General features: G+C 45.8%; 1 long non-coding RNA gene across 1 annotated transcript in view; it reads right to left on the reverse strand.

Annotated features, from left to right (window-relative positions):
* Positions 1 to 14576, reverse strand: part of LOC107183469 — a 19697-nt gene extending 5121 nt beyond the window's left edge. Inside the window, exons 1-2 of the long non-coding RNA XR_001514258.1 lie at positions 14437 to 14576; positions 895 to 1013 (exon numbers count right to left, since the gene is read on the reverse strand). This is a non-coding gene — a long non-coding RNA (uncharacterized LOC107183469). The remainder of the gene's footprint in view (positions 1 to 894; positions 1014 to 14436) is intronic.
* Positions 14577 to 15032: the final 456 nt, after the last annotated feature.

Consider the following 15032-nt stretch of genomic DNA (forward strand, 5'->3'; position numbering starts at 1 on the left):
AAGAATGATTCCTTTATCATAACAAGTATCCAAATGTACAAATGTAGCAGGTGTGAATTCCTCCACCACACCTGCAGTGTTATGAAAAATGTCTCATTCAAAATGTATAATTAAATTACATCCCAGTTCCAGCCCCATGCAATGGACTGAATGTTTTTGCCACACCCAGAAAATGTATATGCTGAAACCCATACCCCACAATGTTATGGTGTTTGGTGGTGGGGTCTCTGGGAGGTCATCAGGTCACGAGGGTGGATTAGTGCTCTCAGAAGCAGTGCTACCTGTCCCTGTCCCTCCCTCTTCCCACTCCACCCACACAGGTGAGGACACAGCAAGAGGGTGGCTGTCTACAAGCAAGGACAAGGCTGTAAGCAGACACCAGATCTGCTGGTGCCTTCATCTTGACTTCCAGACTCCAGAACTGTGAGAAATAAATGTCTGCTGTTTAAGTCGCTAATATATGGTATTTCTGTTTTAACAACCCAAACTGACTGAGGCACGACCCTTGCCAAGGTTGGTTAGAATGGCCAATGTTAAATGTTCATGGCCTTCCACCCTGCCACACGCAGTAACTCACTTGCTTCTGAGAAATGGAGAACCTCTCCTTCCGTCCTAAACAGTCACTATTTCTTCTCTGCTGCTTAGTGCCAGTGCTAGGGGCTGATTCTCCCCATTTGCCATGCCCTGCCATCCTGAGCTTTCCTCTCCTTTACCGGAGTTCCCAAGGCCACAGGGCCTGGTGGACAACGTCACAGTCACATTTTCCCCAGGCCCCCAGAAGTGCTGTCAAGGAGTGCCCTGGCCTGATGAGCTATGAATCCCATGGTCCTCTTCCCCAGGTGTATCCACAGCCCCCTGACCCTCAGTCCCCGCCCTCCCTCACACAGCGCACACCTCTTGTGGGAATCAAGCGTCTTGCTCCTGCAACATTCAGGATGTGAGAGGAGATTGTCTTCGGCTACCAAGACAGCAGAGAACACAAGAACTCCACAAAAGAATCCCTTTGTTTTTCCCTATGGAAAAGAGGAAATTACTTCTTCCTTTTGCTGTCTCCTAAGGAAGGGGATGAACAAATATAAAATTAAATATCTCAGTTCCAGAGTTGAGATGGCAACAGCCCTTAAAACACAACTTCCTATATAATAAAAGATTAATATGCAAATTGACCCAACAGAGGAATGACCAGTGGCTATGATGCGCACTGACCACCAGGGGGCAGGCGCTTAACACAGGAGCTGCCCCCTGGTGGTCAGTGAACTCCCAGAAACCAGGCTCATGTCTGGTGAGCACAGTGGCAGTGGCCTCGAGGGCTCCCAGACTGCAAGAGGGCACAGGTCCTGCTGAGAGACCCCCCTGAGTGCACAAATTTCATGCATCAGGCCTCTAATTTTAAATAAGAATCAATTATACCCTGGCTTTCATGGCTCAGTGGTTAGAATGTCTTCCTGTGTACTGGAGGGTCAAGGTTTTGATCCCCACCTCCATTTAAGGCATGTGTGGGAAGCAACTAATCAATTTTTCTCTCTTCTCTCTCTCTCTCTCTCTCTCTCTCTCTCTCTCTCTCTTTCTCTCTCCCCTCTCTCTCTCTCTTTCTCCATCTCTCCCTCCCCCATCCCTTCCACTTTCTCTTTAAAAATCAATGGAAAAAATATCCTCATTCCTTGGGTGAAGATTAAAACAAGAATAATTACTTATGATGTAAAATGTACATTGGCTGATATTATGGCTTGAAGCAAAAGAAATCAACTAATTGTAGCTTAAACAAACAAAAAAAAATAGGTATTTTTTCTTAAGAAAAGGGTACCTTGTCAAAGCAGAAATGAGGCCAGGACTCTGAAAGGATTGGAACCAGGACTGGAAGGTTGCCAAAACCACATGGTATTTTTCTGTCCCTCACCTATGCTCTCCATTGCACACCTGCTGCACTTTTCTCTATGCAAACCACTGAGCTGGCTCAGCTCCCAGGATATTATGCAGAATGTGTTCCTAGTTCCCAAGTGTGTGTACTCCAGTCCCTACCTGGGGAAAGATTCACTCAATCGATCTTTGTCTTTTATTCTCTCTCTGTCTCTCTTTCTTTTCTCTCTCTTCTCCCCCACTCCCCAACCCCCACTCATCCCTACCAATCTCCAAACTCCTAGGGAAGGGACTCTGGTCCAGCTGTTCTTTCTCCCTGGTCCAATCAGCTGTGGCCAGGAAGACCAGTCCTATTGCCCAGACATGGCTATCAAGAGCCCAATCTTAGCCGAAACCGGTTTGGCTCAGTGGATAGAGCGTCGGCCTGTGGATTGAAAGATCCCAGGTTCGATTCCGGCCGGGGGCATGTACCTTGGTTGCGGGCACATCCCCAGTGGGGAGTGTGCAGGAGGCAGCTGGGCGATGTTTCTCTCTCATCAATGTTTCTAGCTCTCTATCTCTCTCCTTTCCTCTCTGTAAAAACTCAATAAAATATATTTTAAAAAAAAAAAAGAGCCCAATCTTAGAGTTGCAAAGGTTGGTGAGTGGAAGGCGGTGTAGAGAGGGAGGTGGAGCTAAGGAGGGCATCTTGCTTGCTTGTATTCCCGAAGCTGCCCCAAGACAAGTATTACAGAGCAAGTAGGTAATTTGGAAGGTGAAAGCAGCACCAGTCAGGGAATGGGGGAGTAATGAGGGGAGAGGAAAGACACCAATAAGGATGACTCATCAATGCAGGTATCACAGTGGATGGCTCTGAAAGGGAATTCTGGGAAACAAGGCAAACTACACACTTTTAAGTTACTCCCCCTGAAGCACAAGGAAGCTCAGGTTCAAGTCAACTACCAAGAGTCCTTGGCTGAAGGCTGTTCCTAAGTGGTGTTAATTCTAACGGTGCTCCCTGCCTCAAGCATGAGAGCAGAGTGGGATTCTCTGGTCCCAGAAGAAGCCTCAGGCAACAGCTTCTGCTAAAGCTGTATTGAATGAGACAGAGACACCATGGGGACTAAATCCACCTTCCATCACATCCACTGTGCTTGTTCCCAACACCTTTGTGTCTATAACCCAGAATAGTGAAAATGGAGCCTCTGAGAAGCCACCAGAGGGGTTCCCAGGGCTACTTCATGTGAGGAGCCAGAGGTGCTATCAAGTCAGGAATTGAAAAGACCTTCAAGCAACCACCTGAAGGTATTAAACAAGGGAAAGCTGGTTCTCTAGGCTAACTCTATTGAACTTCAGTAATTCACTAAGACAAAACATAGACACTGCACCATAGTACCTTGTGAGGTTCATGGGATACATATGTATGTATGTATGTATGTATGTGTATCTTAGAATGAATGCAACTTTTTTTTAATTGGCTGCCTTATGCTATAAAGGTTTTCAAATTAGGTTCCAACATTCTGCATCTTTCACTGCATTGCTGTTGTCGAGTTTACATTTTTGCATTCCGTGTAAACTTTCCCCTGGAACAGAGAGTGGGCTCGCTATAGCTGCCATTTTTAAGCTGGGGGCGGTGGGGGGGGGGGGCGGAGAACTCAAGTAGTTCCAGGGATATTCAAGGCTCAAGGCTCTTTTTATTTTCCTGGAATAAGTGCATTAGGATTATATAACTTTTCTCAAGTGGTCAAAACAAAATAATAAAACAATATTGACATTTTTAAGATAATGACAGCAGAAAAAACAACTTCAAGTTCCTTTTTAGTTGCATAATGGGTGTATCAAATATTAGCAATTTAGTAAAGATTAAATACTCTGCATGCATGTAATGACTTGGTACTCTAAATGTGTGATTTAATATAAAATTTACTGAGCACCGAGAGGCTAAGTGACTTGTCCAGGGAAACACAGACAATACATGCTGATGGAACCTGACTTGCACACCCAGAATGCCTGGCCCCAAAGCGTGTGGCCTTAACTACAGCACTGCACTGCTTGCAATTGTCACATTTCCTGAAGTCCTGTGTCGGCTTCATCTTTGGTAGATATCATGCTTTGAACACTTGATATTTCAAAATTGGAAACATTTAAGTGGGATCTTCTCAAATCATTATAACACTCCAGACAACAGAAATACTTAATGTGAGCTCCCATCCATTAACTGCCGCCACTGAGACACTGTTGTTTGGACATGTGCGACAGTGCCTTTGGCGATCAGATTTTCATAAACGTAAGCAAGGTCAGGCAAAGCAAAGACCACCACCAAACAAGGCTTCTAAGGGACTCATGGGCTTTTGGCATTGGATGGATGTTAAGCATCAATTATTCAGAATAGACTATAGTCTACTCTTTCAAAAAAGTTCCCCCTCCATTAGACGATAGTACGAGCATGGTGCGGTGGCCATATCAATTATATCACTGATTCGAGGCTCTCCTAATTAGCTGCACAAACCTTCTCTGACTTTCCTCTTGAAAGGCACATATCTAGATTGTGGGCATGTCTTTGCATTGCCTAGTTTCCCCTGCCCCAACCATGACATTAGTCTTGTCGTGACTGTCGGTCATGCTGTCCTGCTCTGGCTAAGGGGTAATGGCCAATAAGACCCTCTCTCCTACGAATATTGAGCAAAGCAGATTAGCTTGAGAAGGGACTGCAGCTGGAAAAGAGGGCACAGTAACATGGCTGCTGCTTTCCTCTCTGGAGCTCTGCCCCGGAGCAGCCACAGGGAACATGAAAGCTCTGAGAAGCTGGTGTGAAACCTGTAAGATACCCTGGTTGGGTCCTAACCCAGGAAAGAGCTGGGGAGGCATAAGATGGCAGGTGCACAGACAGGAAGCATTTATCTGTGCTTCCTTCCATCCCTCACCTGCCATCCCACCATTCCTGGAGAGAAAAGCCCTGCTAACCCAGGACGGGCTGCAGACAACAGAGAGGCATCAGGGCAGAGCTGGGACGCTCTGAGGATTCCAGAAATCACATCAGAAAGTCAACAGGGACAAACAGACCCTCGGTCCCGGTGTGTGCTTCTTTCCACCCCTCCTATCACATTTTAAGCATTAGGTGGTTACCACCAAGGGAGATAGCGATAGTGCTTAGAAACCAGACCTCCCAGGCAGGAGTATAGAGAGGAAGAAGGAGGATAAGAAGGATAAACCTAAATTAACATCCAAGTGTTCTCTCACTCTCTCTTTCCAGCTTTACTCCACACCTACCACCACTCTCTCAAGTCATAAGCACACACATTTTCTCTCCCTAACCCTGACAAGGAGTGGCACAATCTAGGGCCTGAGCTAAAGACCTCACACCACCAGCCAAGGCACCTAATATTCTGGGAAGATAGTCCTGAAAGAGAAAAATAACCACAGGGAAGTGTGACTGTGGTCAAAGAAAACAGAGGGAACAGTGGATGCCAGACGAATGTACAGTGGTGACCCAGGGAGAAGAAGATCATACAAACAAGCATCTCCAAGTGTATAGTAATGTAAAGCAAGCAGTCATAACTGAGAACCGATTGGAGATGCTGGGTCTTAAAAACACAATCAGTAGATGAGGCAAAGGGCCGAATGGACCAGTGTCTCCAGAGAAGGTGCTGAAGCACCTTTGGCCCAGCAATCCCATTCCAGGCTTGTTGTACCCAGTTTTACCCAGTGCACCTGGCACTCAGTTCACCTGGGGCACCTGTGAAACCTAAGGGTTCCAGGGCCCCCTCAGATCTGCTGAGTCAGAATCTCCAGCAGAAGGGCCCGAGAATCTGCATGTTATTAGGTAACACCCCTCCCTCTCTCCCTACAAAGTGATTCCTGTAACCAGGCAAGACTTGTCTCCTAGAAAAATTCTCACCCGGGGCAGCAGGGGACACACCTGAGATGGCTCATCACAGTGAGCTGTGCAGCGGGGAACAGGAGAACAAGCAAGGTGACCACCGCCAGGGAAATGGATTGTTAAATATGGTAGATAATTCTATGAAATAACATGCAGCTTGGAGCCCCTGAACTAAGTGTGCATTTTTATTGAACAAAAAGGTAAGCATCAGAACAATATTTACAGTACAAAACCCATTATGTAAATTTTAAACACACGCGCAACACCAAAGGCACTTAGATTTTATATGCACGTATATACATATAGATCAAGGACGGAAAGCCAGCACATTTAAAGTATTGGTTGTTGTTAATGCAGAGGGGGAACTCAGGGATCAAATAAGAAAAATTATAAAATAAAACAAAAGAAGGGCCTCACCTCTCCATGGGGGCAAGTGCCATGAACTGAGAATAAGCTTAACTCTAATCTCTGCATCAGTCTGAGGCAGTTTTGTGTGTTTTTAAGCAGCATTCAAATGGGACTTACACTTCCTTGTACCGAGATTGCCTGAATCTGTCTGAGTTTCTGTCCCTCTTCAGGCTTGTTCTCCCCTCCCGCCCCCAATTTTCCTCAATTCAGTGAGCTCCCCATATCTTTGCAATAAATATATTTTCCCCATTTTCCCCCAAAATTAATATTTATTCCCCCTGGGGAATGTAGAGATCCCTCTCTGTGAACAAACTTCTGGGCCAAGGCATTGTGCAACCATTCGTGTCAATGCCCAGCATCCCGGCCACGCTGTGTACCGGCCACAGCTCCTTCTGGAAGCGGCAAGAACATACAGGCCATGTTTCAGAGTGGAGCGTTCATGTCCCCAGCATCTAGCACAAGGCCTTGCATACAGAAAGGGGTCCATAAATGCCTTTTAAATTAATGACTTCGGGAATGAATGAACAAATTGGTGAGTTTATGACAGCTGCTGTTTCAACTTGCTTTTTAACAAAATCTCCTCTCCAGGTCACCAAGTGTTTTTCTGTTAGTAACCTTGGCCTAAAGCACAAAGGACAGTGGGCCTTCGCTGGATATCTTTGTTGGACCAACCCCTAGCAGTTAGCTCCAGGGTCAGCTTCATGGGCGAACGCCCTGTGCAACCACACAGGCCCCGCACTCTCAGTGGTCTCTGCACTTGTTCTTAATACTGTCCCTTTACCATCTTGTAACCCTTAATGCTTTTTAGAAAGGAGCCCCCATTTTTATTTTGCACAGAGCTCTGCGAATTATACAGCTGGTCCCAGTTAGCTCTGGCCTAAATCACACAGCCTACACCTACACAAAACGCAAACGAAACAAAAATACCGCCATCAAACCACAGGACTTGCTGGCATTAGCAAGGATTGTGGCCAAGGAATTTCCATTGCAAGGACAGTGCCCTTCAGGTCACACAGCCTTCCCTTCTCACCTCTCCTGCAGGGCTGCAACCCCACAAAGTCCTCTCCCAGGAACATATAACCAGCCATATAAATGTTATGGAAATGTTGGGCACGGACTGCACGCATGAAGATAACTATAAGCAGTGTCACTATGCAATAGAGCTTGGAACAGTAATTGGGTTTCCACAGACATTTTCCATTCCATTTTCTGGAAGAAAAGTGGTGTAATGTTCTGGAAAGAACACAGGTTTGGGAGTTAGGGGAAGCTCAATTTGAATCTTCCTTATTCATTTAGTTATATAAATGTGGGCAAGCTACTTAATTTCTTGGAACCTTCAAATTTCATTTCTAAAGTAGAAACAATCATAACATTGTTGGAAGAAGTAAAGGGAGATTTTTTAAAATTTTTCCATCACCATTTAATAGTGAGATTTTTTTTTTTTTAAGAAAAAGAGAGAGGAAAGGAAAGAAGGAAGGAAAAGAGGGAGAGAGGAAGGGAGGGAGAGAGGGAGGAAAGAAGGACTAAGCACCTAGAATAGTCTCTGAAATGTTGTCAACAAGTGGCAACTTTCTTCCTTTGTCTCCTTTTACTCTCATTTCAAAAGGCAGCTCTCTTTGGGGCACTCTAAATTTAGAGTCATTTTTCTCTAGTCCCCAGAAACCTTAAATTCTTTCTCAGACAACCCCTAAAATCACTCAGGGCACAAGATATTCTGATCAAACCTATTTTGATCAGAATCTCCCTTTCCTGGCCCATAGTCTAATCCCACACAAATATTCTGGAGAAGTTTTCTGACTTCTTTAGTTGTTCTTCGTGCTTCCTGGATGCATTTTTCTCAGTGCTCCCAGCTATTTGTACACACCTCATTACCCCTTACGATCCCAGAATAGTCCCCCTGCTATATCACCCAGCACGCCCCCTCCAAAACCCCCCTTAATAACCTCCAGTTCTCTTGGGTGGCAGAAAGAGGTCTCATTTCCTGGCCGCCCTGCTGCCCTGGGACAAACACTGGCAAAGAACAGCATAGGTGCGTGTTGATAAGCACAGCTGGGCTTGATAGCGGCTCTCTGTTCCCCTGAAGTGGGGTCCCGGGGAGGCAGAAAACACTGTTCTCTGCAGAGTAAACACGGCTAGGTTTTGAATTCCTACTTGGCGTTGACCTGGATCCTATCATCCATCCTCTGCTATAAAGAGAAGCGTCACAGCATTCAGCCAGCTCCCAGGGGGCTCGGAGAACAACCAGTAAGTTGTTAGGAGTGAATGCTGCTCTTTTTATTATGTATTTGCTATTCCAGGAAAACCAGTTGTTCTATCAGGGACTGCCTCTTACTAGCAATTAAATAAGGGGGGAGTGCAGGGAAGGAGAGATAAGGAGATATTTCTAAACAACAACAACAAAAAAAGATTAAATTTGTACCCCGTTTAAACTTTCATTTACCCTCAACAAAATGAAACTCAACCCATTCCCACAGATACTAAAATCCTTGAAATAATGTGGTCTATGAGGAAAGAGGGCAGGCTGGTTTTTCACTTAAAAAAATGTCCAAGCCTGCAGTGCGCTTAGTTCCCCGAGGTTGGCAGTGAGGGGACCCGAGGACCCTGTTGTGAGAGTGGGGACATCATTCAACCTGGACAGACTCTGTTATTGTGAGTAAGGCATCCATTGTTCCTTTCAAAGCCATTTGACATACCATTCAGCTTCTTTCCCCCCAACGGAACACCAGCAGGCATTTCTGCTGACTAAGCATGCCAGGACCTCGCAGCTGGCCTTAAAGAAATCGACATCTAGGCCAGTGTGTCTTTTTTTTTTTTTAATTCCTCCCTGTAACTTATTAATCCGCGTTTTTCTGTCCCCGTTGGTGTTATTTTGTGGGTACCCACGAGTGTGGGGGAACTCTGAATGTACGTGCCTGGGCAGTCAGGTGGTGCCAACACTGCAGGTGACCCACTGAGGTTGAGTAAAAATGGCGCATGGGCCTCGGGAATGGTGGCAAATGCGTTCTTAATTCATCATCTTTGCTTTGCACTTGACAATTTACAAAGTGCGCAAATCATTTCATTGCATCGATTCTTTATTCTGTGGTTTCCAAACCTTTTTGACCTTTATACGCCATAGCCCCGTGTGGGTATCACAGGCATGCCCACACACGCTCAAGTATCACTCTGTGCAATGCGCTGCGTTATTTTCTATTTTATCCATTTGATTGTTTTTAATGCTGGTCACCACCTTCTAAATTGATTTTACAACTCACTGATGGTTTGCAAACCACAGCTTTCAATTACCCTTTTAGTCAGTGGGCTGAATACTCTCTGCTGGCATTTATTCTCATCTCTTCTCCCTTCCAGGCCTTTCCTGAGTTCTCAGGGCTAGCAGCCTGGGAACTGCACTTCCTCAACTCCCTTCCTCCGGGGGCCCGGTTTCATTTCTACACTGTGATGCCCTTGTTAGATCTGGTGGCAAAGGGGGACTGGAAGTGTTCTTCCTCAGGTGGCAGCAGCCGCCACACGCAGGCTCTCATAAAAGTGCGCGCTTGCTGGAGCCGGAGCACCGGGCTCGCCCTGCCCGCCAGCCCTGCTTCTGGACCTCTGGGTGGAAGCAGCAGCTTCCTCACTCACAGCTGCTCCAGCCATCAGAAAGCTCTGTTCTCCCAGTCCTCCCTGGGCTTTTAAGCAACTAATTCCCAGGTTAAACGCCTTATTTTTGCTTCAGATACTGGTTTGTTTTCCTGACTAAAGCTCAGTTGATACAGATAGATACTGAAAATCCCATTTTATTTTTGCAGAAACCAAGACTTAAAGAGGTCAAATGAGCCCTAACTGGTTTGGCTCAGTGGATAGAGCATTGGCCTGTGAACTGAAGGGTCCCGAGTTCAATTCCAGTCAAGGGCACATGTCCTGGTTGTGGGCTTGATCCCCAGTAAGGGGCATGCAGGAGGCAGCAAATCAATGATTCTCCCTCATCATTGATGTTTCTATCTCTCTCGCTTCCTCTCTGAAATCAATAAAAATATATATATATATATTTTTTTTTTAAGAGGTCCAATAACTGGCACAAGGTCACACAGTAGTAAGTGGCAAATCTACCACCAATGCATTTCTGATGGCAAACACGGTTCTCTTTTCCACCGTGCACAGCTATTTTATGGGTCAGATAGCTGTTGGGGTGTTTTGTTTATACAAAGGTATAGTAACTTCTACATCTAAATTATGGTAAAACTCTTCAAAATGTTCTCAACTTTTTCTTTCCTCTTTATCAAATTTAAATCTTTGAACTCTTTTGTGCTTATATTAACTTACTCTGACCTTTCCTTTTTGTGAACTGCTGTATTTAGAATCTTTGAACTCTATTAAAGGACATAATTATTTCCTCACTGTTTTATAGGCACATCCTTTTCTTCAAACTAAGTTGTAAGTGGCTTGGGTAGGAATCCTACTTCAGCTTTCCTGTATGCCTCTCTATTGTATTTCTTAGGTTTCATTTCTCTGACAAGCGAGAGATATCCAATAAATGCAGTTGCTCAATTAATACATCTTACACAACAGCCATTTTGCCCATTTTTACAGTTTATAAAAAGATAACAATCAATCAGCTCATACTTTCTAACTTGTCTGAGTAAAAAAGACATTCTCTGCAAGGCAGTTTAGGAAAAGGAGAATTTTATTCTATGGATAGAATTCAAGGGTGCTCTTCTCAAATGAAAATAGGACACAGTCAACCAAGAAAATAAAGAGAAGCCCATATAGCTCTTCCTACAGAGAGGAAATTATTCTTATTGGATTCTAACTATTTCTACTGAAACTTGTCTGTTGTCTCGAGAAATTGAAGAATGATGTTGTAGACAAGAAACGGTTAACGGAGGCGAAGTTTACTGAGAGAAACCAGTCCTGGGGAAGCGCAGCTTCCTTTCCTTGTTACAGTCTGGAGTAGTTCAGTACCCAAGCTAATTAAAGTCTAATAGTCCATGTGTGGAGGCCCACGTGGCCATAAGCCACATGGGCACAGGGGAGCTCATCTCCTACCATTAACCCAAAAATCTAGTGCACAGGGGAGAAAAAGGAAGTGCGCACTTTCTGTATATATGCTTGTTGGTTCCTGACTGGTCCCTTCAAAGAATTTTGTCTTAATAACATCCTTGGGATTGGTTTATATATCTTACTACCTTGTGATTGTTTATCTGCGAGCTGCCTGTCTTAGCAACATTCACACAATTTTTAAAGCTCATGTCTTTCGTGTATGCACTTCTTTCCCCGCCCAGTTGGGGTGCCTTAGTAAGTCCTCCAAGCTGGGCTCCCAGTTTCACTTCCTCCTCTCCCCGCCACCCATGGTCCCAGTCCCTGTCTATCAGCTTCCTTGTGTCTCCTCAGTACCAAACTCCTATCTTTGTTTTCCCTTCACTTGACTTTAACTCTTTTTTTATATCATTTTTATATTCTGAGTACTTTCACAAGGCAATCTCAAATCCTTTGTGAAATGAGACAGGTCCCCTGCACTCACATCAGGGTTTAGAAAATGTTTCCTGCCACCTGAGATTAAGTTCTGACCAGCCACCTAATTCTAAAAGCATTGCCTTTCAGCCCTGACTGGTTTGGCTCAATGGATAGAGCGTCGGCCTGCAGACTGAAGGGTCCCAGGTTCGGTTCCGGCCAAGGGCATGTACCTTGGTTGCGGGCACATCCCCGGTAGGAGGTGTGCAGGAGGCAGCTGATTGATGTTCCTCTCGCATCGATGTTTCTAACTCTCTATCCCTCTCCCTCTCTGTGAAAAATCAATAAAATATATATTTTTTAAACTTTTTAACAAAAGCAATGCCTTTCAGACTAGTGGTTCTTGGAGTATGGTTCTTGGGCCCTGCCCCCATTTGAATTGAAAACAGCAGGTGACCCTGGTACACGCAAAGTTGGAGAATGTTGCTTTCGGTGTTTAAATTGAACCACAAACACGTCTGTCACCCAACATTTGTGGCCACTTTATCCACTGTCCTAAAGACTGTATAAAGCAAGGGACACTTGGAGTTAGACAGAATTGAGTTGAACCCTGCACTCCAGCTTGCTGTGCAAGACGCTGTCTGAGGCCTGTCTCCCATATGGAAAGCAGAAGCCCTCCTGCTGCTCAGCTAGGCTGTTAGAAAAATTCAGAGCAGGACTCAAGGCAGGCACTCAGAACCGCTGTGTCCTCACACCCCGCCTCTCCGCAGCCATATGAAGGCATGCATGGTTTTCAATGACACAGCTTGCATTTGTCTCCATGAGACTCGAAATCCATTGCAGCTGACAAATGAGTCAAGAAAAAGAAATGGTGATAAACATGAAGAAGCATGGGGAGTGTCATGATGAAAGTAAAAGAAAGTAGGGAGAAAAAGAAGGGAAGAGAGGAGAGCAAAAAGTAGAAGAAAAGGAAAAGAAGTTGAGAACAAATAAAGAAAGAAAAGGGTGAATAGGGAGTAGAAGGAGAATAAAGAAAAAGAAAAAAGGGTGAGAAGAGGGAAGGCAGATGAAGGGAAGGCGATTAAAGCATGCAGGTTCAGTTGAGCACTTAGCTTTCCGTCCCTGCCAGCATGAGGCTCTATCTAATTACCCCGGTTCCTCCGGTTCCTCTGAGCTGTTTCTCAGGCTGGAAAGTGGCCCTGTGTCTGGAAAAAGTCATAAGCATCTTACATGCATATGTTCCACCTAATCCTTAACAGTATGGGCCTGTGTTCCTGCAGAGGGGCGCAGGCTCCTGCCAGCTGCCATATGGCAAGACAGCTCACGGACTCCTGTCCAGGCCACCCAAGAGCCAGAGGGGCGAATGGCACTCCCTTCCACCCAGATCTGAGCCAGGAGCAGGAAAATGGTTTCTTCCTCTCCCAAATTAAGGGCTGGAAACCAAAGTGTGTCAGATTCTTGCTATTTCCAGTCTCCTCACACTGCTTCCTCGCTGAGCTTTCCTTCCCTGAGCCAGCTTTGTCTGGATGGGCAATCATCCAGTTCTTTCAAATGAACAGAGGAGAGGAGAGGAGAGGAGAGAAGAGGAGAGGGAAAGAAGGTCAGGAAGGGAAGGGGAGGGGAGGAGAAGAGAAGGGAGGAGAAAGAAGAGGCAAACTGTCCTGTCCTTGCATGCCCTCAGACTCTTTGACTTAACTTCATATGGAAACAAAGCATTTCCCCAGATGAGCATCATCTCCACATGCAGATTTTTTTTCACAAGTTTCTATTTTTCCTCTTTCTGTTAAAATTCTTTTTAAACATAGAAATTGATTCAGTCCAAGAATCAATGAGGGAAGATAGCTCAGCCTGCCAGGAGAAGGACCGTCATGTCTGGAAATCACACGAACAATGAGGAGAAACCACAACTTCGCCTAGTGCTGCTCAGTGTCCTATAAAACATGTTCGCACCTGGGGAAAGGCAGGGGAGAAAGAGAAGCCTTTGCGACCAGTTCGTCCATTCCTGGTTGTCTGCCCGGGTCTGCCTTGCCACCCACCCTGCCGTCCCCGCCCCCACTAACCCTGAGGATTCTACACACACACCCTCTCAGACCCAGTCCACCTCCTCCACACCCCCACCCGACAGCTCCACAAAATGGTAGGTCTGACTCACCCACCACCTACGTGAATTCAGAGGGTGAATTCAGAGGCTTATTACGGAATCAGGAAGAGGGAGAAGTACAATCCGAATATCATATGTACAGTATATACAAAGCAGGCCAACAAGGCAAGTCTTAAATGAAAAATGAGAGGCTAAAACGAGGCTCTGTAGCTCCTTTGGGGGCATTTAGTTATGGCTTTGTGCCCTGGCATTTTCCACGAAGGCAGTGAAAAAGCCTCCCGAAGCACCCCCGGGTTTCAAAGTGGCCCGAGCATTATGGGATGGTCTGGGGGTCAATGTGAAGGTTAAGGAGGGAGGACCACACAGAGGAGGTGGCCTTCCTCCCGCGGGTGAGAACTCTGCCCCTGTCATTCCACACAGGTAAGCAGGGCCTTGGTGTGGTGCCTCCTTCCGGGGCAACTTGGATGGTTTGGGGCAGCACCTCAAATAAGATCGAAAATCAGTGTATCTTTTGCTTTTCCTCAGGAGCAGAATTCAAACATGAGTGCAATGTGTTGGGGAAACAGACTTTCCAGGCTTCCTGTTTAAATCTCTCCAAGGAAAGATATTTACAAATATTCCAGGCTGGTATGAATTACCCACAATGCTCCAAGCATTTTCCGTTCTTTTTAAAGGCAAACAAGCACATTCTTAAAAAACTAAAAATAAAAATAAATAAATCCCTGCCGGTGTGGGATGCAGAGTCCTGCCCCGTAGCTGTCAGGGGTTTCTAGCCTCACTTTACCTGGTCATCTGTGAGAGCAGTAATCCCCTTGGAGGAGGGGGAATCCCGCATCTCAGCACTGCAGGCCAGCTCTCCCTCCACCTGGTTTCTACCTAGTCCTCAGGAAGGTGCCCTCCGGAGCCCAGGCAGAGCCACCTCTACCGCCCCCAAGTCCCTTTCCTAGTCTCCTTCCTCAGAGCAGAAAATCCAGAGTTATTAGATAACCCAAGGCTGAACAATGTAAATCATTGACAGTTTTTCCTGGGAGATAGAAAATAAAATTACCCCAAGTCAATGGAATCTTTTAATGTTCAACGGCCAGCTCTGAAATAACAAACTTGGGATGGAACTTTACACGTTCCCAGGTAACTGTCTGTACCCAAATATGGGGCCGTCTGTGCCCAACTAGTAACTATCCACATCCAGAGGCCTGGGTGCGCCTTTCCTGGTCAGAAAATTCTCAGCTTCTGGAAAGCACAGGAGCCCGTTAAGGAAGGTGGCAGATCGGAGGAGAGGTTCCAGGGGTTGGTCTGAGGTCGCTTGTGTCCTGAAAGCCCATCCTGTTCTGCAGGCTCACGAAGCCCCAGACTGACCCCACTGCCTGAGGGCTTAGGAAG

This window comes from Myotis davidii, unplaced genomic scaffold (genome assembly GCF_000327345.1).
Source record: "Myotis davidii unplaced genomic scaffold, ASM32734v1 scaffold80, whole genome shotgun sequence".
NCBI classification, from domain to species: Eukaryota; Metazoa; Chordata; class Mammalia; order Chiroptera; family Vespertilionidae; genus Myotis; species Myotis davidii.